The following is a 24,209-nucleotide window of genomic DNA, read 5'->3' as shown; positions in this document are numbered from 1 at the left end:
TAGATATCCCCAGTTTTCCCAGGGTGATCATGAAAGAAGGACCAGAGAAGGGAACAAAAGTCCATCCACTACTGGAGCCCCCTCAGTACTTGAACTGGACAAAGCCCATTTGAAAGGTGGGAGAAATCATTATGATAAACCACCCAGAGAACCTACTGTCCTTCTTGGCTGAGTCCCCAAGCCACCAACAGGGTATAACAGGGTCCTGGTGATGGTGAGGATATCCTAAAGATCCCAATGACTCCTGCCCTAATGTAGCTTAGGTAGTGCGAGAGTAGCAAGCTGCTGCCAGAAGTTAACCATGTAAAAGGTGTCATGGTTGAGGAGGCCGCATGTGAATCTGGGCAATGGGCTGTGCCTGGGGGCAGCCACCTTTTAGTAAAACTTGATTGATTCCCAATCTGCCAGGCTTCGTATCTCATAGAAAACATCCTCAATGATTCTCTTCAGTTGGAGCCTCCCAAATTTCATCTGGAAAACCCAAGTGTTTAGAAACCAAATGAGGCTCACTCACACCAGCACAGGGAGTTCTCAGAGTTGCAGTTCAATTCATTTTAATTAGAAAATTGATAAAAGGGGTATATACTCTTAATCTAGCACAGTGCCTTGCCTAGAGTAGTATTCTGAAAATTATTTGTCGGTGAAATAAATGAGTGAAAAGTCATAGGGATGAAGGGGCCCTAATTTAAAATAGAGGCAGACATGAGATGCTTGGCATTTTGGAGAGTGACCAAAGGTGGTCAGATATAGATTCAGCATCTCCAGGGTCCTCATGTGCCTCTCCTCAAAGCTCCCTCCCACCTGTAGGTGATTCGTGAGGCAAGGTACTGCTCAGAGGGGACCTCATTGTTCCTATGACTGTGGCTCCTGGATCTCAAAGTGTGGTACTCAGGCTAGTAGTATCAGCATAACCTGTAACTTGTTAGAAATGCTAATTCTGGGTCTATACCCCGGAGCTACTGAGTCAGGAACTCTAGGGGATGAATAGTGTTGCTCTCTCTCTCTGGATGGAATAGTCCCACCAATCAGTCCAACAAGCCATCCAGGTGATCATGATGCATGCTCAAGTTGGAGAACCACCAGAACAGCTCATTCCAGCTCAAGCCCAAAGACAAGGCAATGATGTCAGCCTACAAATGGGAGGGACCCAAGTGCCTACCTACTCGCTAATACCAGGTGCAAACACAATGAGGAGTTTGGTGGGCATAAGGCCAGAGGAGTGTGGAGAGGGATGTGTGTGGAAGGTAAGATTCAGGGCAAGCTAAAAATACAAAACTGCAACATTTTCTAAAACCCCAGAAGGCAAACTGTGCATGTTCTACCCTGAACTAGCCAACCAACATTTTCTCTCTTGCCTTATTCCTAATTGGATCCACTATCCAAAATGCAGAGGTTGGCTTTGCTTTTTATCTGAAGTTCCAAACAGCAACTTTGAGAACAATGGGGTGCTTGGCAGCTGTTCTGTGTTTTCCAGGATTCCAACTGAGCATTGAAATCCCTCATTTGCCAACTTTTTTTTATAGGAAGCCAATTAAAAAAAAAAAGAAAGTTTTTTTATTGTATTGGAACTACTTCTAATTTCAAAATGACTTTTTTTGATGTATTTTTTGTTAAATACTATGTAGTGTAATGTATAATTGCTCTTGTTTATTGCTTTAACATTCATATTTATTAAACAGATAATGTCTCTAAAGTCTTTGCCTGGAGATGTTTATTTTTATCCCAAAACTCTGTATTTAGTCAAAAAGTAATGCATTTACAAGATTTCATAATGGCTAATTACAAAACAATATCGTTAACACCACAGTCTCAAGGTTTTTAATATTTTTTAATTTTTTTTTAAACTAACAAAGTAGAATATATTTTCCATTCTAAATTGTACCTATATTTTAGTTGAGTGTACAATACCTGTCACTTCATTACATTGCATTATTCCATTTCAGCATCCTTCCACCCTGGTTACATTGAAAGGAATAACATTATAGTTGTTATCAATTCAAAGTTACAAATTAACAGGGAGCAAACCCATTCAGATTTATTCGCAACCTTGTAGTTACTGAAGGACCAAACTACATGTAATTAATTGAGACTTGGAAGATGTGCTAGAGGCTCAGATGGTAGAAAGAAACCTAGAATAGTTCTAGGACCTGGAATAGTTTCCTTCTGTCTCTACCAGCTGTGTGACCTTGAGCAAACCACTTTAACACAGAAGATTCACTGCCTCCAAGTGTATAATTTGGAGGAAGAAGACCCCTTACTATTGTGGTGTTTTGAGTGGGTGAGTCATTCCCAAGAGTTCCAAATAAATGATTCAAAGTTAGTGGAAAACAAAGAAGTTGACTGGATCTGTCACTCTTTGGGGACCATCTGTTCCTTAGGTCAAAACATTTGTGCAGGCACAAAACCTTCCTCAGCACTCCCCCAATAGTACTGGAGTCAGAAGGTTGTGGTGTCTCCAGTGCAGTCTAAGTATGCATGGGAATTTCCTTTTTTTTTTTTAATTTTATGGCTGCCTTTAGTTTTTTCCTTTTCCACAGACTGATGCCTCTCACCCTGCATTGCTCTTCAGGCCAATCTGTGCCCCATCAGAAGCAGATTATCTCCTGTGTCAGTCAGAGGTTAGCCACAAGAACAGAAAGCCTGCCTAGATATTTATAGGCACGTATGGAATGTTTTCCTTCTATAAGGTCCAGATTTATAAAGAAAATAAATTGCTTTTTTTCTTTAAAATAAATGCTTCCTCTTTTTTATTTTTTACTCAATGTATTTCATTTCAATCACAAAATACAGTTCATTTTAAATGTATATTTGCATAATGTAACAATAAATGTGGCTTTTAATTATTGGTTTTGGTGATTTTTGAAGATTTTTGTATTTAGATGGCATACACATTTTCAATCATGTCTTAATTACTTTTAAAAATGATGCACTGGCTTAGGGACAAGACAGATAACTTGTTAAGCATTTGAAATTTATGATTTGTTTAATCATTAACACAGCCAAGTTATTCAGTGATGATTCTCACATTACTGGTGGTAAGAAAGGCAACCAGTCTGACACAAAGAGTTCCCATGAATTCCTGAGAATACACTTGACCCTCTGTGCTGTGCTGACTCTTAGGGTAATATTCAAGGGTGAAAAGAAGTTAGCAGTGCAGAGCCCAGTGAAGGCATGTCCTAGGTAGAGGATAAAGGCAGGCAGTTGCAGGAAAAAGCTGCATGTATTTGCAAAACTGAAGAATCTATGGCCAGACAATTGTGTTCATACAGGACAGATGGATGAACAAAGAGATTAGAGCCCCTGTAGGCCCCAGAATCTAGAAAGAAATATTGATTTTATTCTTGAAACTCTAGAATTGTTTGAAAGATTGTTGTTTTTATTTTGTTTTTTTTAATAATAATAATTGTGGAAAAATATCTGTGTAACATGAAATTTACCATTTCAACATGTGTAGTTAAAAGAGGATTAAATACATTAATTGTCTGGCAGCCATTACTAATATCCATTTTCAAAACATTGAGAAATGAAGCTCTAAACTCATCAAATATTAATTCTTTGTTCCTTTTTCTCATCAACCCTTGGAAAATACCATTCTATTTTCTGATTATAAATTTTCTGCTCTATGGTCCTCATTTACATAGATTCTACAGAATTTTTCATTTTGGTCCCATTTTTCAATTTGAATTAAATAGTGTTTGGAGATAATTTTCAATTCACATGCACTGACAGAAAGTAAATCAGGGTAATGCTATGTCTCCTTTAGCCAGTTTTTGTACATCTTAAAAAATGAGCACAGTGTCACAATCAGGATACTTACGATGATACAAATAAGATACAGAATATTTTTTTTCACACAATGATTTGCCACATTTTTAATGGCTGCAATTATTTTTTTTCTCTTGCCTCAACCCCTATCTAAACCCTGGCAATCACTAATCTGTTATTTCTTTGTATAATTTTATCATTTCAGGAATTTTTATGAGAAAAATCCCGCAGTGTGTAGTTTTTTGAAGTTGAATTTTGTATTCAGCATAATCCTCTTGTTTGTCACAAAAGTAAAAAAGGTCTTTATTTATTTAATAAATCATTTAAGGTCTGGAGTTTTAGCTCAGATGGAGAGTGCCTGCCTACCCCATGTGAGGAACTGGGTTCAATCATTAGCACCACATAAAAAACAAATAAAATAAAGGTATTGTGTCCATTTATGACTTAAAAAAAGTCATTTGAGTGGAAAAAAACATACAATATGCAGCTAAAATAAGAACTGTTATTCTGGTAGATGTGAGGAAAATACTCAGAATAAAGCACCAAAATAGAAATATTAATATTAAAACTATGAAAGAAAAAATAAGAGGATAGGAAGTTAATCAGTAGACATGTCAGAAAATTTCCAGAATTAAATGGAGAGAATTGGGATTAGATAATGTTGAAAGAAAAAATTGCTACAATATTTCCTAAAATGATGAAACTTTGGAGTCAAAAAGCAGGGAAAAAATCGAGTAAAAATATATCTAAAGCCATACATACTACCGTTTAACTATAGAATTTCAAGAACAATGAAGATCTTTTTTGGGTATTGAACTCAGGGGCACTCAACCACTGTGTAACACCCCAAGATCCATTTTGTATATTATTTAGAGACAGGGTCTCAATGTGTGACTTAGATCCTCACTTTTGCTGAGGCTGGCTTTGAACTTCTATCCTTGTGCCTAAGCCTCCTGAGCTGCTGGGATTACAGTCTTTCTCTAGCATTCCAAGCAAGAATATCTATCGATCTATATCTATATGTATATCTATATCTATATCTATATCTATATATCTATATGTCTATATATCTATATCTATATCTATAAATATATATCTATATCTTTATCTATATATCTATATATCTATATATCTATATATCTATATATCTATATCTATATCTATATCTATCTATATATATATATATATATATATATATATATTAGTTATAGATGTACACCTATAACAAACAAGGAAACTCACTATTTTGTGGGTAACATTGAGTGCAAATGCAGTTACCATGTATGGAGATAATTTTTTTCCAGTGAAGTTGAGAGTTTCAGATAAAAGGGGTCAGGAACAAAATGTTAAGGGAGTTGGAAAGGGGGTTATATGTGTCAATTGTTTGAGTTTTATTAGGGGTAGAAAGACAATTAGACAAATATGATACAGTTATAGATGTACACCTGTGAGCACCTGTGGATTGGATGAATAGTGAGCACCTGTGGATTGGATGAATAATTATAGTGAACAAAGAGCAGAAATTGGGTGTACAGGTCTAGTCTTCTTGTTTTCACCTAGACCACTCAGCCAGTCCCAGAAATTGGTCCTCTCCTTCCACTCAAAGAGCTCAGGTGATGAAATCCAGGAACCTGGTAGAGTTGAATATTTTGATGGATGAGTTTCACCTATTATAGAAGCAGAAAAGTTGAATGCATGTGTATCAGAAAATAAATTTCAGCTCCATGCCCCTTCCTGAGGTTTGTCTGTGGGTTATTCACTCTTTCCTCTTGCTGTTCTGGGATCACTTCTGTATAGAGTTGGTGTGCAGGCTGTTGCAAAGGCTGTGCTTTCCAGTAAAAATAGACTAACTTGTGGGGTATTGAAAGTCTGAACTTCAGAATGGAACTTTAGAAAGATTGACAAAATTTAGTGAGTGACCATGATAATAAGGGGCTGAGATGGTAAAGAGAAAAAAGTTAAGAGCAGTGGGAAGTTTAAGGTACCTAAGTAAGTGTTAGAGTGAGTATAATTGACAGTGGGAAGTGAAGATCAGGAGCTATAGGAAAATGGTGTGGGATCAGGAGCATTTGAAGCCTTGGAAAAAACAGCATTGAGAAGAAACTTTAGATTTCCTGTGCTTTAAGGTGTCTGGGACTTGTACTGAGAAAGGGAAGGATTGTTGGGTAGTGCCTGCTCGTGACTTTGGTGGGAGCTTGATCTGGGTAGACAAGATGCTCTAAATGCCTCCTGAAACTGCCTCTGTGAGCATTTGGTTCCATTCTTTAGCAGCTTGGAAAGTCACCAAAGAGTAATGTGTCCAGGGGCACCCCATCTTTATATATGGAGCAGGGAGAATGACTGATGGAGCTAGAGTAGTGATATTAATGCTAGATGCCAAGCAGGAAAGGAATTTGCTTATTTTAGTACAAATTAGTGAAATCTGTGCTGTATGTACCCCCACACACAAAAAAAGAAAAGAAAAACAACTAATGTCTATGCATGTAGCCTTGAGGATGCTGTAGATGGGTTTATCTGCATGGCTGTGCACATATGTTCTGTGACTCATAGCAGACCTGTTGAGTAAAGGATATGCTTCAGCCTAGGGCACAGCCCCTCTGTCTCAGTGGCCTCAGCTCCTGTAAGATATCCTTGATGGTTTTCCAAGTGTTGGATTCTAAAGTGCAGAAAGTGCTGTTTGATGTTTCTGTTGTGACCACATCCAGGAGGTTAAGTCACAGGATTCTTTTGTCTGAGCTAATGTTATTCTGAGAAAAAATCATGTCCCTAAGAGTGGGTAAGTAAAAGATGAGAAGTATTATGTTGGTTCAACGAATAGATTCAACCTGTTGACTCAGTTGCCTGTTCTGTGATTTACACAGTATCCCACTGTGAATAGTGAAAGCCTCAGTTACCAAGATTATACTGAGAACTTCATATTTTCTTTCACATTTTCAGGAGGTGTGAGAAGGGCTGCCTCACAGACTGTGTTAGACCAGGTCATGAATACTGGCTGGCAGTAGGTGAATGGTTAAGTTTGAGGTCTGCATCACTGACAAGTGCAACTGGAGTGATGGAGGTCTCTAGTATCTTCTCTTGTTGACTGCAGTTAGCTGAAGCCATGATGCTACTGGTGGTGTGTGGCAGCCCAGGAACTTTTTCTGTACAGACTGAACAGCCAAGGAAGGGTGAAACCTAAGGAAGACTCTGTTCCTTTTGAGTTGGCAATGTAGTGTTTAACTTTGATGATAAGAGTTTAATATCCTGGAAGCAGACGTGGGAAACATGAGGCCCATGCAAATGACGTGGAGGCAAACACTTTTCTTACCTGGCTGAAAGACTGCTCTCAGTCTTCATAATATACTATGAATGAAAATAGCAAAAGTCTTATCACAAAGATTTTGTGGATAAGTAGATGGGGAAACAAAGTAACTAGGTTATTTAAACCCCAAAGAATATATTAGAGGTGGAGCTCTAACACTGAGGACGGTTCTCAGTGTTCAAATAGTACCTTTTTTGGTGAGTTTTTGTGAATGCTTGTAACAGAGTTCATCTCCACTTGCCCATAAGAGTAAAGATATGGCAGAAAGCACTTTACCCAGCCTCTGTAATTGTGAAACCATACTCAGCCAGGTGCCAGGGGAAAATGCTAAGTTTTGCTTAGGGTCTTTTCTCTCTGTGTGGAGTTCAGGGATAGTTAGGGGGTTTTCTGACCTTAGAGGACTTTTATATGTGTATATAATTATCAAATACTGTCACAGATTTAGGAGTCTTTTGTGAATTACTAAGTTTCACATCTTGTTAATGTAAAATTATTTCTTATGATGTCTCACTCTTTGTTGAAATCAGAGCTGAACAAAGCTTAGCTAGATTGAATGGCTAGAGTATTTGCTTCCAAATGACAGTTTCTAGTATCCAGTCCTCATTCAAGCAGTAAGTACCAGCTATGTACTAGGCTCTGCAGACAAAATTCAATAATATGGCCTGATTCTTGAGGGCTTGTGGTTCCATTAGAGTGACATAGCAGCATCACAACAGTTCATCTCATGTACCCTTTTTAAAAAATAATATCTTTAGTGAGATGTACTCTACCACAATAAAATTCACTTGTGAACTGCCCAGTTCTTGTTCCAGGCATTAGCACGTCCAGGCTGTTGTGTACCTATCACCACTGTCTAACAGAAATTCTTCTCTACCACAAAAGACAACCCTTTACTAAATTGTAACCATTCCCATTCTTACTTCTTCTCTAGCTCAAGGAACCATGAATTTTACTTTCTTATTAATTTTTCCACACAGAATATTTAATACAGATGAAAATACACTCCATGGCCTTTTTACACCATTTGTGGACTTAATCAGCTCTTTTTCTTTTCTCTTATCTTTTGATGACCATCATCTTATACTTCAGTGAGTCATTATTTTGTACTTCTATGGCCTGAGTTCTGTGGAATAAAGTAAAGCCACACTTTTCCTCAACTAGTACTTATAAGAAGCCTTATTTTGTCACATTCCACTGGTCCCTGTTACTAAATTAATAGTCTGATAAAGGTAAAGTGACAAAAATAAGCAAAGCATAAACACATAAACATAATCAAATGATCAGAGAAGACTTTTCCAAAGATAAGATATTTAAAACAAAATTTGAAGAAGGATCCAGTGAGACACAACATTGGGGCTAGACACTTGGCACATCATTTGCAGAGGAGCTAAGGTGAGCAGGTGGCTGGTGAATTTCAAGGCCTGAAACAAAGCCAGAGTGGCTGCAGTGCTGTGAGGAGGGTGGGCACAGTTGAGAAAAACAGGCCCAGATTATCTGGCGCTTTGTCATTGAACACAGGTTTGAATTTTTTTTCTGATGCAGGATAAGGTTTTAAAACAGGAGAATGCTATGATCTGATTTCTTTAAATAAAATCTGGCTGCTCTGTGGATAATGCATAGCAAAGATCAAGGTGGAAACAAGTTTTGAGAAAATTTTGCAGAGATCCTAGAAAAGGGCACTGGCAGCCTTGGACAAAACAGGACAGAAGTAATGAAGCAGATTGGACACATGAAAAAGCTATTTCAAGGCCCATTTACCTGCCTATTGCCTGCGCATCACGTGTCACATGCCACCTATTCATGGATCACCCAATGTTAGTCTGAAAACTGCTCACAGAAAGTAGTTGGGTCATTGATCACTGCCCCCTGATGCCTGCAAGCTCGTTGTCACTGTACCCTCTGTTTTGTTTACACATGACCACAACCATCTTGGGATACCCACTGGAGACTACACATTTGTCATCAACACTGCCACTATCTTGAGGCATGGCCACCTCAGTCTGGGGACACTGGCCAGGGCCTGAAACTATATTGGCATAGTACCTGTGGGTCTGGTTGCATCTGAGGTCTTTCTGCTTGATGTGCTATTGGCCACCATCTGAATGCCTCTTTGCAGGGCCACTACTTTGTGAAAGTGCATCTCTCTGGCCTCTGTGAAAGGTGAAATGGCATTGAAATCTTAGAACTGCAGCAAAGCTGAGTCTGGGGAAGCTGAAAAACAGGTTCATCTGATTGCAGCTCGGTTTGTGTGGACCAGTCTGTATCTGTCAAGCTGTGGAGAGCCAGAGACTAGGGGCAGTTCCTCAAGTGAGCTTAGGTTGGAGAAACTAGAGAAACTCAGGCTCTCTCCAGCTCAGTGAGTCTTAAAATACATGGGGAGAGAAAGGGTTGTCTACAATGGGTGAGAAGACTTGAAGAGGGAGTAGAAGCATCTTGCTATCTGCTCACATACCCAACTTGTCTGGCACTCACCAGAATGGAGCTACTATCAAACTTCAGATAATTCTACCTATTGGTGGAAAATGAATGTTCAGAAAAATTTCGAAAGTCAATAAAAGGTAACATTTAATATTCAATTGAGATTTTCTTTCTTTCCCCCTCTCTCTCATATCTCTATGTTCTTTGAATGCACATATTTTTTATTTATCCATTTATTGAGGAATGGGATGTTTTAAAAATATATTAAAGATTTGCTGTCTATATATATTTATCTATATCTGTCTATCATCTATCTATCTATTTCTTTTTTTCCCAAATCTGTAGGTATGTGTGTGTGTGTGTGTGTGTGTGTGTGTGTGTGTATATATATTTTTTTTCCTTACCTCTTTGTCTCCATGAGGAATGGGATATTTTAGTAATATATTAAAATTTTGCTGTCTATATATCGATCGATCTAAATCTATCTATCTCTATCTATCTCTATCTATCTATCTATATATCTATCTATTATATATATATATATATATTTCTCTTTTACCCAAATCTGTATGTATATATATATATATATATATATTTTTTTTTTTCTCACCTCTTCGTCTCCATATATTCTCTTTCTCTCTTCTTTCATACTAAAACAAACCTCTAGTAAATCTTCTATCACTCTTACTGTAAATTTTTATCTCTATATACTCTCCTTCTCCCTGAAAAACCACACATCTTACATTACTTCTGTTACCTCATTGCCCATAATTAGAAAGTGTAAACCCTTTTAGCAAACTTACTATTTGTACTGTAGATAAAAATTTAACACATTATTTCTGTTTATTGTGACAAACCTGAAGCTACTTTAATAGGAGCTACTAGAATTAAAGTTGTATTGTTTGCATTGGGTGCTATTAACATTGGTCTCTCCTTTGAAGGTGAGGTACTGGGAGACTTCAGGGATGCTATAAGATGACAGGGTAGAAACTACTTCCTCAGAGTGATACAGCTAGGTGGGAAAAAAACACAAACAACAGGTAAATCAAGGGACCACCATGCCTCAAAAAACCAACATGTTCCAGCAATGGAATCCATAAGTGACAGAGTAGAAGAAATGTCAGACAAGGAATTTAGAAGATACATTAATAGGCTGAACTTTTAAATGAAGGATGATATAGTATAGGAAATACAAGAAGTAAAATATCAGTTCAATAAAGAGGCAGAGATTATGAAAACAAATCAAGTAGAATTCCTCAAATGAAGAAAACAATAAACCAAATTAAAATTTCAGTGAAAAATATCACCAACAGACTAGACTGCTTAGAAGGAAAAAAATCAGGTAATGAGACAAAGTATATATTTTTGAAAAATGAAGTTAACCACACCAAGAAGATGGTAAGAAATCATGAACAGATTTCTAAGAAATATGAAATAAAATGAAAAGACCAAATTTAAGATTTATTAAAACAGAGGAAGCCTTGAAGTTGCAAACTAAATTAATGCAGAAACTTTAACAAAATGATGTCAGAAAAATTTTCCAAATCTTAAGAATGAAATGGAGAATCAGCTACAAGAGGCTTACAAGAACCCCACTGTACAAAATTACAGCAAAACCACACCAAGGCACATTATAATAAGAGTGAATAATAAACAGAATAAGAATAGAATTTTAAAGCCTGAAAAAATACATATGGATGGGGACCAATTCAGTTTTCAGCTGATTTCTCAACTCAGACTCTCAATGCCAGGAGGTCCTGGAATAACATATATCATGCTATAAAAGAAAATTGATTCCAACCAAGGTTTTCATATATAGCAAAATTAAGCTTCAGATTTAAAAATGCAGGCTCTGAGAATCTGCCATATTTGGAGAAGGACACAGATAAGGTACCACAAGATTGCAGATGGGGAGGAGGTATCAGGAGAGCTTGGTAGCATTCAGGCACCAGAAAGCATCCTTTTCAGATGATTCCACCTCTGCTTAGGAGCCTTGACTCAATAAAGAGTAAATTCAGTACAAATTAAGTAAATAGGAGATCCGCAAAACAGAGGCAGAGAATGGAAGGCATTAGGTAGAAAAGTGAGAAGCAAAGAGCAAGGCGTGGGCGAGCCTGAATTTATAGTTTCCCTCATATTTGAATAAAATCTGTTTGTAACAGACTTAGCTCAACAGCTTTGTTGGTACAAGTTCAGCTCCATTCTCACAACAATTATTAATTGGAAAGCCTCCTGGGAAAAATGTGCTGTGAAAAGATTAGAAAATTTTGGATTAGACAACCCTAGGAGTACTAGTTCATCCTTTACCCAGTATAATTATACTTCATGATTTAGTGCTTAGTTTTTGTGCCTGCTCACAAAACTATACTGTTTTACCTTGAATGATTATAAATTAGGAAGCATTCTTAGAACTTATTTATTTTTGAGAGCATGAATCTTTCCTTCAGTCTAGACTTGCACATTAATTATTAGAAGAGTTAAATTATTCTATTTGAGAGAAAAATTATGTCCTCTGGTGATATGTACAATGTGTATATTTTTATAATTGGAGCCTATAAATGAATGCATGAAGCCATTTTTAGAATGACTTATGGTGAGTATTTTTTTGGTATTTAGAATCTCACCTTTATGAAGTGTGTGTTCATGGTCTTTTTAAAACCCATCTTTCATTCTATGAAACCATTGATATACCATTATTGCCTAATTTAGTACTCTTAATTATCATTTACCAGTGATTTTTAGAATTTAGTATTATATCCCAAAATCTACATCATGCCAAGAACTTTGAAAAAATAATTCACTCCAGATACTTTTATTAATATTTTTCTTAATTTCAGTCTGGTTTGAAGCTACGATATTTGAACTGAATTTACTTAGTCATATTTTTGATAAATTTAAGAATTTTGTCTGTAGAAATGAATGTGAAAATGCACTTGTGTCGATTCAATTTGAAGTGAAAGGCGGCATTGGCAACCTGCCTTTGGCTGATCTCGGATCCTTGGTTGTGAGTGGACTATCTAGTTATTTAGTGCTTAGCCTTCATCTACTAGACTGTTTATGAATTTGAATAAATTGTAAATTCCCTGGGTACAAAGAAATAATTTCTTTCATCTTGTGATGAAATAAAGAATATTCACAGTAATGTAATTTTTGAAAATTATCTAGTAATTAAAAATTTAAAAAAAAACCTCTTTCTGAATTCTTCATCAAAAAACATCTTTTATTTATTATAGTTTTGTGTTATTACTATGCTTCTTAATATCTTTAGGAATATATAATAGTTAAACCTTGGAAAGAGGCAATACAAAATGGTAGGTAAGAATGTGGACTTAGAAATCTGACTGACTGTCTTGGTTCAAGTCCTGGCTCTAACACGGCACATCCATATAGTCTTGGGCACTCTAGTCAACCTCTCAGGATTGTTGTTTCCTTTTCAGTAAAGATAGCATATTAATAATAATGCCTGAATCAGGATTGCTGTTGTATAACCTGTTCAAAAATGTGTATAAATATGTAAATCTTTGAACCTGAAGAAATACCTAAGTCATAGAAAGCCCATCCTAACTTTTCTTTCTTTCTTTCTTTCCTTCCTTCCTTTCTTCTTTCTTTCTTTCTTTCTTTCTTTCTTTCTTTCTTTCTTTCTTTCTTTCTTTCTTTCTTTCTTTCTTTCTTCTTTCCTTCTTGCTTTCTTGCTTTCTTCTCTTCTTGCTTTCTTGCTATTTTTCTTAATTTTTTATTATTACAGGAGGTTTCTCTTATTCATTTTCCTCTGCATAATTTATTTACTAGGTCAGCTGCAGTCCTAAACTGTTGCATGGAAAATTCCAGAAATAAAGAATTCATGAGTTGTATATATGTGCTATTCTGAGTATAGTGATGAAATGTTGTTTCTTCCCAATGAGAACATAATGATGACTGTGTCAAGTGTTTTCATGTTTTATACACAATCTGGGTGTTATCAGATTGTCGCAATAATATTTTGTCCTCAAATAAGCCTATTTTACTTAATAATTGCCCCCAAAGCATATTAATAGTGATACAAAGGAGGTATCAGGGCATAAACATGAAGAACAGATTAACTCCTGTACTCTGGGGCAGCATGAAAGGTACCTAAAAAAATCCTTTTTTGTGCATGGAGGTTTATAGTTTTCAAGGTTTCAGACATCTGTTGGGAGGTCTTGAAATATCAATACCCTGGATCCCAGGAGGAAGAAAGGCTGTGTTATTACTTTTTTGAATGATTTCAAGACAGAAAGAGGCAGTGATGGAATTTTCCTGTTGGGGTTAATTCAAATTAGTACGAGCAAAATTTTGCATTTATGATTATTCTCATGTGTCTGGAGAAATGAAAATTATTTTCTTAATGTTTTTTTTAACAACAGTTCAAATTCATAATAGCAGTAGGTAAAAAAAAAACTGATGAAGTAGCAGTGAAATAAGCCTTTTGGTTTGAGTTTAAGTTATGCAGTTTTAAAGGTACTATCCAAATTTCTCAGTGTTTTTTAAATGGTATTGTTCTTGGTTACAGAATTTTCTTGGTTTGATTCTCGGTATGAAACTGAAAGTGAAAAGCACATCTTCTCTTTGCTTTCTTTTCTCACCATCAACATTAACCCTGAAAGGAAAACCCATCGTGTGGACAACCCTTCAAAGATACTGTTTGTCATTGAAGACCCTGTTTTAGCAGACAGAGAATGTACTGGAGATCCGGGCCTTCTTGTTTTTTGTTATTCTGAGAAAGGGTCCCACACTCACAGTCTAAGTCAGAGAAGGAGGTACACAGCAGAAATGACAGATATTTTGCCCTCTGCATTCTACAAATGTGTCTCATTTTACATGTTAAAGCTATGTAATGTATCTGAAAGTGTGTGTGTCTGCACATATGTGCTTTTGTGTACAAGAAAACCAGTATTTATATTTTATTTTCTTTTGATCTTTGATAATTAGATTTGATAATTTCAATTTGATAATTAAATAATTAATTTTTATAATTTTCATATATTATAATCTTTTTTTATTAATTGTTCATGACAATACAATGATCTTGACATATCATTCATTTGAATCAAATGGGGTATAATTTCTCATTTTTCCAAGTACACAGGTTTCAGAATCACGTTGGTTATAGATCCACGTTTATACATACAGTGATACTAGTGTCTATTTTATTCTGCTGCCCTACATATCCCCCCTTTAATGTCCCTCCCCTCCCATCACCTTTATCAACCCAATCTAATGTGCACATTTCTTTTTTTTTCTCACATCATCATACATGTATTTTCTATAATGATGAGAGTCTCCTTCCATTTTCTGTGCAATTCCCCTACTCTCTCCCATTTCCTCCCATCTCTCTTCCCTATTTAGTGGTAATCTTCTCTCATGCTCTTCCTCCCTACCCCTATTTGAGTCACCCTCCTTATATCAGAGAAGACACTTGGCATTTGTTTTTAGGGATTGGCTATCTTCACTTAGCATAATCTGCTCTAATGCCATCTATTTCTCTGCAAATGCCATGATCTTGTTATTTTTAGTGCTGTGTAATAGTCCATTGTGTATAAATGCCACATTTTTTTATCCATTCACCTATTGAAGGGCATCTAGGTTGATTCCACAGTATAACTATTGTGAATTGTGCTGCTATGAACATTGATGTGGCTGTGTCCCTGTAGTGTGCACTTTTTAGTCTTTTGGGCACAGTCTGAGAAGGGCAACAGTTGGGTCAAATGGTGGTTCCATTCTCAGATTTAAAAGGAATCTCCATACTGCTTTCCAACTTGGCTGCACCAATTTGCAGTCTGACCAGCAATTTACAAGTATAAATTTTTCCCCACATTCTCGCCAACACTTGTTGTTGTTTGGCTTCATAATGACTGCCATTGTTACTGGAGTGAAATAGTAACTTAGAGTAGTTTTAATTTGCATTTTTCTGATTGCTAGAGATGATGAGCTTTTTTTGTGTGTATTGGTTGATTGATTGTATATCCTCCTCTTCAAAGTGTCTGTTTAGGTCCTTGGCCCATTTGTTGACTGGGTTATTTATTTATTTTTGTGGTTTAACTTTTTGAGTTCTTTGTGTACTCTAGAGGTTAGAGCTCTATCTGAAGTGTTAGGGTTAGGGTTAGGGTTAGAGTTGCATTTTGTAACAGAAGCCCTTCAATATATCTATGTGATTTCCTTCATTCTAAGACTTCATTTGGGAATTTCAAATCTTATTCAAACAATGATAGGCTATATTTTTAAGAGCTGCCAAAAAAATGATAAATTATGTTGAAACCATTTGAAGATACTTCTATAATATGTAATTATTTTAAATCAGCACAAAAATTCCAACAATGAAATATCTGTTTGAAAATAAAAAAAAATTAAAGATAGCCTCTTGCTTTCATTGGGTGTTATTATTGTTAGAATACCCAATTTATGGCATGTTGGTTTAGGGTTTACCTTGTGGTTTTTTTTTTTTTTTTGGTACCACAGATTGAATTTAAGGACATTTGACCTCTAAGCCACATTCCCAGACCTATTTTGTATTTTATAGAGAGGCAGGGTCTCACTGAGTTACTTATGGCCTCACAGTTGCTAAGGCTGGCTTGAACTTGAGACCCTCCTGTATCAGGCTTTTGAGCCACTGGGATTACAAGTGTGCACCAGCATGCCCTACTTCCATAGAGTTTTAATGAACTTCTTAAATCACAGTAAAACCTTGCATGCCTATTTTAAATATTGCCTCAACCTTATTCTTTTATTTAGCATTTTGACCTAAAAAAATCCAGGAGAACAAATCTAAACTTTAAAGACTATGCTGCAGTCAAATAGTTTTGGCAATAAGAAATAAGTTTTAACATACAAATTACAATGTAATTTAATAACTGATATATATATATATATATATATATATATATATATATATTTATGTATACATATATACATATTTATGTATATCAGATATATATATATATATTTATATATATATATATATATATTAGTTTCTTAGCTTACATAAATATTTTTTTCAGAAAAAAAAGAGAGAATCAGATTTGAAGTGCTTGAGAGTCATGAATTTGGATGACCATATTAAAATAAAATAAAATAAAATAAAATAAAAGTTAGTTGTTATGCATGCTACAAGTATAAGTTGTTCTTATTAGTCCTTACCAGAAAAATGAGATAATTGACCATTATGCAAAACAATGATAAATAGTGTGTAAATGTAGCCACAATGTAAAAGGATATCAATTAATTTCCCATAATTTCTGGGAGATAGTTGTGTTTATTATTTCATTATTCATAAGCTAGTTTACTTAAAACTTAATCTAATATTTTGTAGATTTTTTGTGGAACAATATTTGGCCATATCATGCTAGCCTTAATAAGAGAGCTTAAAAAGCACTCTTCTATCAAGAGACAAAAATATGTCTTATTAATCACATTAGAATGCCTTCAAAGTTAAAGGGAGGAAAGGAGAGAAAAAATGTGCTATAGATAAAGAGTGATCAAATTATTTTTGTGTGAATCTGTGGATATTAAATAATTAATTCCACTATTATGTATAATTAAATGCACCAGTAAGCATTTTTTTGAAATAATTTCACTTAAAAAAGGAAATAAAAAGAGAAAGACAGGAATGGGAATTCTGTCAATCAACATCATTTTTTATCACATCAAATTCCTGTGTAAAGGAATTGGGTGTCATATTATTATTTTCACCATAACATGCTTTCTATGTTCAGTAATCTATTTCTGACCTTGTTTGGGGAATTAATAAGAGAACAACTTTTATACAAAGACCACTCTACATGGTGACACTTATACAAGAGTTGAAAGTATTTTCACACATTTCTCATCAAGTGCACACCTATAATGAACCAAATGCTTCCAAAATTTTGGTCATCACTTCTGAGAAGAAATCAATTACAATTAAAGAGCTATATATTTTTTCGAAGTCTGAAAATCAGCATATAAAAGATCTTACGTTTGAAACTGCCTCTCTTTTTTGCTTCTGCCCCACTATGAAACTCTTAGCCTGTATGCTGAAAGTCTTCTGTGGACAAAAAGCAGCATCACCCGTTTTCTGTGGTTTATGGCCAAAAGCCAAGACTGACCTAGTAACAGTAAAGCATTTAAATACCCTGTCATGACTCTGTCATTAGTTTACATTTTGCCCTCAAGAAAAGTATAAATTTTTATAGGAAAAAATTAAAATCAACTGGATTCTTGTCATGTTATTTACATTTATCTTTCCACACTTGCATTACTGTCACATTGCTCTAGATTCTAGTGACATTGCACCACTGGTGATTACACAAGTGTTCTTTCTTATTTCATTGTCTTCATGCCCCTCTTCTCTCTGTGTCACAATTTCTCCTTTTCATTCAGGTGTTACCTTACATATTAATTCCACTGAAGTACCTCAAACACTGAAACAAATTTGGGACTGAAGTCTCTTCTAAGGGTTCCAGTAGTATCCTGTTTTATCCCTGTCATAATGCCAATGACTCTGTATTGAAATCAACTACTTTCCTGCTTTTCAAGCTATGGTATATGACTGTTGAGTGGTGTTCATTATCATTTTCATGTTGTCATCCCACTGCTTGCCAGAATACCCTAGAATATGGTTGTCAAATTCATGCATAAGTGGTGGAAAATCAAAAGATCTGATACACAGTCATAATGATAATGTTGTATGAAAATATGGGTATATTGCTTTTCATAGTAATTTTGTATTGTGGACATACATATCAATTTTCCATTCTTATGAGCAATGAAAAGTTCTCAACTTTTTTACTGATTCATGATTATAAAATCTTTGAGACAACTTATAATTCTTTTTCTCTCCACTTGCTACAGAATTTGAATCTTGATTATGGGAGCTTCTGCCTGAACACTTACTAGTAAGCCCAGACATGTTCCACTTTTGAAAAAAACCATAAAGATATACAGAGATATTAAGAAAAAGCATAAGAAGAATAATATTGTGTTTTTCAGACAGTTGATATAATATTTTTATTGTTTGATGAAATGTATGATGTGAACACTTTATTGAAAAGGATGTATCATATATATAACGAAATTCTCAAAATATGAAGCTTTATATACATCTGTAAGAAAAGTTGAAGTGCATGTCCAAACCAGTTTTTATTGAGATGTTTTTAAATTGTCTAAATGCTAACATTTAAACTTCATTCAACAAGCAAATGGTCAACACTAATTTGGTAAATCTAAATATCGCATTAATGATAGATTATATGTATTTAAAAAATGTGTCCCTGAATATGAATCCAGAGATTTAGGTAATATTTAGGTAAATATTCCATTTACTATATTAACTATATTAATATATATTAATATATATTAATATATATATTCCATAGTAAATGGAATATATGTATATTCTATTTACTATATTAACTATATTAATGTATTAGAATTATTATACTTCCATCAAACATAGAGTCTTTCAATTTTTATAATTTTAATTTGTATAAATTTAATTTTTATAAATTTAATTTTTAAGACGTTTCTAATAAAATCAGTATTTGCTTAATAGTTTTTTTTTTCAAATTTTCTCTTTGTTTATACAATCTTGGAAAATAATAGTGAAGTTTCAGATTCTAATATAATGTACTTTTGTTCACTGAATAATTTTAAAGTGAATTGCTGACATATGCTGTCATTTATGATATTTTTAGTATTTTCTACAGATCAGAACATGCTAGATAACTACAATACAACCTTCATTCATTATCAATGATTTTTCAAATATTAGCAACTAACAGAATACTTGTTAATCATATATGTTTTATAATAAGGTTGTATTGTAGTTATCTAGCATGTTCTTATTGAAGTAAAAACTAAATATATCATAGATGATGTCATATGTCATCATTTCACTTTAAAATGCTTCAATGGACAAAAGTACTTTAAATTAAAATGTGCAACTTTACTAATATATTTCAAGATGTTATGAAAAGAAAAGGCAAAAAAAACATTAAGCAATTGCTTTTCCTCAAATCAGTAATAATACATTCTATCATAATGCCTTTAACCACTTAATCCTCAAATTATTTTCATTCATTGCTAGTAGTATGATATTGTCCTTTATAGCAAAATATTTCATTCAGAGCCATGAAATGAAATTAATTGTTGTATTTTATAGATGCCTTCAGGTTCAAATCGTTCTTAGTCTCTTCTTTACCTTTGCATCTTTTCAGGGGGAAAGCATGTAGAATGTGCTTAAGATGGATTTTTTGGTTTCTTTATGATTGGAAGTAGATTACATGTTTTTTTGGCAAGAGTATCATAGAATCAATTCTCTGATTTTCTTTTTGAGTCACATCATGTGACATATAATATCCTCACTACTGCTCATGGTAATATTGGTTATTAAGGTGGTATTTGCAGTATTTTAATTTGTAATTAATTTTTTTGTAGGGAGAGAGTTTGAGACTATAAATATCTTTGTAATCATCAACCAATATTTTTTTTATTTAATTATACCTATACAGATTCACGGTTTATTTTATTGAGTATGTTGTTACTTTTTAATATTTTAAAGAAATATTTTTCTTTCAGATATATTCTGTTTTGACAGTTTCAGATTTATAGATGATTTATAATAGCAGAGCAAAGAATCCATAGGAAATATTTCTCAAATGTTACTATTTTATTAACTTGTTTTATCTCTTTTTCTCCATTTCAAAAAAGGTACATAATAAGAAAATTAAATTATGAATATCTACTCTACAAACCTTATTCAAAATTTGTCAGTTATTTCAACAATTGTCTTTGAACCAAAATCAATCCAATTTTGAGAAATTTTAGTATCACTATTCACTGTGCCCAGTGGTCTCATTTTTTTCTGCATCTTTAATCTGGGACAATAGTGAGTTTTCATGGGCTATTTATAATATTTATGATTTTGAATGCTGTATATCAGTAGTAGTTTTTTAAATTTTCTTTCAATTTAGAATCATATGATATGTTCTCATGAGTGGATTTAGATTTTGCCATTACAAGAAGAACATCATGCATACAATGCCTAGTTCTTACACTAGAGCATATTCTGGCAGCACTGACAGACATGGTAACAAACTATGGTTAGCCTCTAGTAATGGTGGAAAACTTGTAGGATCTAGAGTTAGCCTCTACTTAAAAGTAAGCAAATATTTGGGGCCTCAATGACACAGACACAAGAAACTGTGGAAGGATGTAGTGTCACTTTGTTCCATCACTGGTTATTTTTCACAAATTATTTTGTTAAGAAGTATCTGCCAGGTTGTTCCATGATAAACCTAGTATTTATATACCCTTTGTATTTCATAAATATTTCGGGTGGTGACACTTTGTGACTTCATAAATATCTGTTTGGTCCTTAAATTTTCATCCATTAAAATTAATATTTTATAGATGATTCCTTCTTGTGTCAAATGATTACTATGTGGTGGCCATTTATAATTTTTTTAAAATTTGATTCTACATAAACAAATATAGTAAAAGCAACCATAAGTGGGCAAGAAGATAAAGCTTATAATTTTGGTACTCACATGCCTATATATAAACAGCTGCTGCTATTTAAAGCTGATTACATATCTTTTTGATGTGTTCCCATTTATCCTGTAGTACTTTTCAGTTTCTCACAAAATAAGGTGTTTCATGCACATCATTTATTTTTTTTTTTTGCTCCAGACCTGTAATTAGCCATTTATCCTATAAAGTCTGTTCTCTGTTGGAGGAGGAATGTCTGACCAGTATTTGTGATGGTTGTCATTATTGCATTTGGAGCTTTCCTGTTAAGGACAGTTATATATATATATATATATTCTTTTTAATACTCTTTTAGTTGTTAATGGTCCTTTATTGATGTATGGTACTGAAAATCAAACCCAGAACCTCACACATGCTAGGCAAGTGCTCTGCCACTGAACCATAACCCCATCCACAAATGTGCATATTTCATATAGAAAACATGCAAGAACCTTTTGTATATATCCTGATTTTGCATGTATATATTCATATAAAAACATTTATACTGATATACTATATATGCATATGTAAGAAATATTCTATTTAAAATTTTCTTATGAATTAGAAATAGTCCAAATATTCTTGAAGAATTCTGTTTTTATGTCTGTAAAATAATGTAGCATGCAATCATTTTTTAAGTGAAGAGAGATTTATAGACTATATAGTATTTCAAATATGAAGCATATATAAAACACTTAGTTGCTTTGGGCGGGGCTGCCAGTCCATGCCACCAGGGGCCACCACGTGCCCAGCCCCGCTTGCCGGTGTCTGCCACTCTCCCGCCATGCGCAGCTTCCACTACAACTTCTTGGAGAAGCCCAAGCACCGACTGCTGTGCCCTATGTGCAGGAAACCCATGTGCGAGCCCCTGCAGGTTTCTACCTATGGCCACCGCTTCTGCGAAACCTGCCTGCAGCAGTTGCTCAGGGAAGGAGTCTTCAAATGCCCTGAGGACCAACTTCCACTGGACTATGCCAAGATCTACCCAGACCCAGAGCTGGAGGTCCAGATGCTAGGCCTGCCCATTCGCTGCATCCACAGTGAGGAGGGCTGCTGCTGGAGTGGGCCACTTTGTCATTTATAGAGACACCTGAATAGCTGCAGCTTCATTGAAGTTCCCTGCCCCAATCGCTGTCCTGCCAAGCTGAGTCACTGTGATCTGCCTGCAAACTTGCAACACGACTGCCCCAAGCGGTGCCTCAATTGCCAGTTCTGTGGCTTTGATTTCAGTGGTGGAGCCTTTGAGAGCCATGAGGGTATGTGCCCCCAAGAGAGTGCGTACTGTGAGAACAAGAGTGGTGCCTGCATGATGCGGTGACTACTGGCCCAGCATGCAACTTCTGAGTGCCCCAAGTGCACCCAGCCTTGTACCTATTGCACAAAGGAAGTCAATAGGTACAGAGTCACCAGTACCAGTGCCCAAGGCTGTCTGTGCCTTACTCTAACCAGGGTGGCATGGGCACTGTGTCACAGGAGGATCTGCCAAATCATCTGACGGACAGCGGTAGGACTGCCTTGGTGCTATACCCGTTCAAAGACTCTGATTGCATGCACAGGGTCAGATGCCCCTTCTTCCTGTTAACCCTTCTTTAGGCCATAAAGTCCTGAATGAAGGATAGGGTTCCTGGGAGTTTAGTTCTTTGAGGTCCTTCCCCCTGATGTCCGGCTACAGGTGCTTCCTAGCACCCTGTCTTCATCATGGAGAGTTGGGCGCCTTCTACCCCTGTGTCTTTCCCTTTTGGTAACAGTTCTCCCTTTCCTCATTGCCTGGGACTTTGCCAACAGTGCCCTAAGCTGACAATGGTGCAGCATGTGGAGGAGAGTGTGAAGCCACCTCTGGCTATGATGTGTGCCCTGGTGAGCCAGCAGTGGCAGGAGCTGCAGGAACTGTGTGGAGAGCTGGAGGAACTATCAGTAGGAAGTGATGGAGCGCTCATCTGGATGATTGGCAGCTATGGGCAGAGGGTTCAAGAGGCCAAGCCTAACGTTGAGTGCTTCAGACCAGCCTTCAAAATACATAAGTATGGTTACAAACTACAGGTGTCTGCACTCCTCATTGGCAACGGCAGTAGTGAGAGCACATATCTCTCTCTGTACATTCATGTGCTACCAGGCACCTTTGACAGTCTCCTTGAGTGGCATTTTGCCTATCGTGTCACATTCTTCCTGCTAGATCAGAGCAACCCAGGGCTTGCTAATCCATAGCCTTTCATTGAGACTTTCCACTCTGACTCAAAATGAAAAAAAATTCCAAAAGCCAGGCACGTGGTGAAGCTCCTTGGATGAGAGTTCTCTGGGCTTTGGATATCCCAAGTTCATCTCCCACCAGGATATCCGAAAGGGAAACTATGTGCAATGTGATGCAGTTTTCATCCGTGCCTCTGTTGAACTGCCCAGGAAGATCCTCAGCTTAGTGCAGTGGTTACAGGCTCAAGGGGAGAAGGGGGTATGGATGGGACATGACTTATCAGGCTACTGGTTGAACCTGGAGAGGGGGCTGGACCCTTTCAGCTGCTTATGCTGCCTAGGTTGTTACCCTGTTCTCCCCCTACCACCACCACCCACAGGTGCCTCCAATTGATGCTTCAGCCCTGGCCCCTGCTGGAAGCAGGTCTATGGGATTCAAGGGCTGGAAACAAATGATCCTAGGACCTATCTCCCCTCCTGGGCATGGCAGGTAAGCCTTGGTGCCACCCACATTCTACCTGGACTGAGGTACCTGCTCATGTGCTATGTCCCAAGAGCCATAGGGGGAGGGGTTGGGAAGGGAGGTGCAGTTTAATAAATCTGTCTTGGGATTGATTTTCTTTCCCCAGCTGTGTCCCTTCTGGTTATCTATTTCTTTCTCACCAGGAAGGCACAAAATGGGAGCTCTAATTTTTAATAAATTCTGAATTTTATTTATTAACTTGGTTCTGGCCTGTCTCCTCCGAGTTAGTTAAGGCCCTGGGAGGTTGGGGCTAACTATGCAAAGGATCACTGAGAGAAGCAATGCTGCCACAATGACCACAAGATCAGCTGCCCTGCTTTGTTGCTGTCTGGTGGGCACCAGGGGGAACCACAGCAGGCATTGGAAGAGACCTTTTGCTGCCTCCTGATGGTTAAATAGGAAAGGTGCAGCATAAGGCTGGAATCCCCAGTTCTTTACTCACCCAAAATTGAGTACTATGTCATAAGCAAGCCCCAACCTCAGACCTCTGGTTTT

General features: G+C 36.1%; 1 pseudogene; it reads left to right on the top strand.

Annotated features, from left to right (window-relative positions):
- The first annotated feature begins 21,788 nt into the window (after positions 1–21,788).
- Positions 21,789–23,585, top strand: LOC143387297 (TNF receptor-associated factor 4-like; annotated as a pseudogene).
- The last annotated feature ends 624 nt before the right edge of the window (positions 23,586–24,209 follow it).

This window comes from Callospermophilus lateralis, unplaced genomic scaffold (assembly GCF_048772815.1).
Source record: "Callospermophilus lateralis isolate mCalLat2 unplaced genomic scaffold, mCalLat2.hap1 Scaffold_127, whole genome shotgun sequence".
Lineage (NCBI taxonomy): Eukaryota > Metazoa > Chordata > Mammalia > Rodentia > Sciuridae > Callospermophilus > Callospermophilus lateralis.
This window is presented reverse-complemented; position numbering and strand designations above follow the sequence as displayed.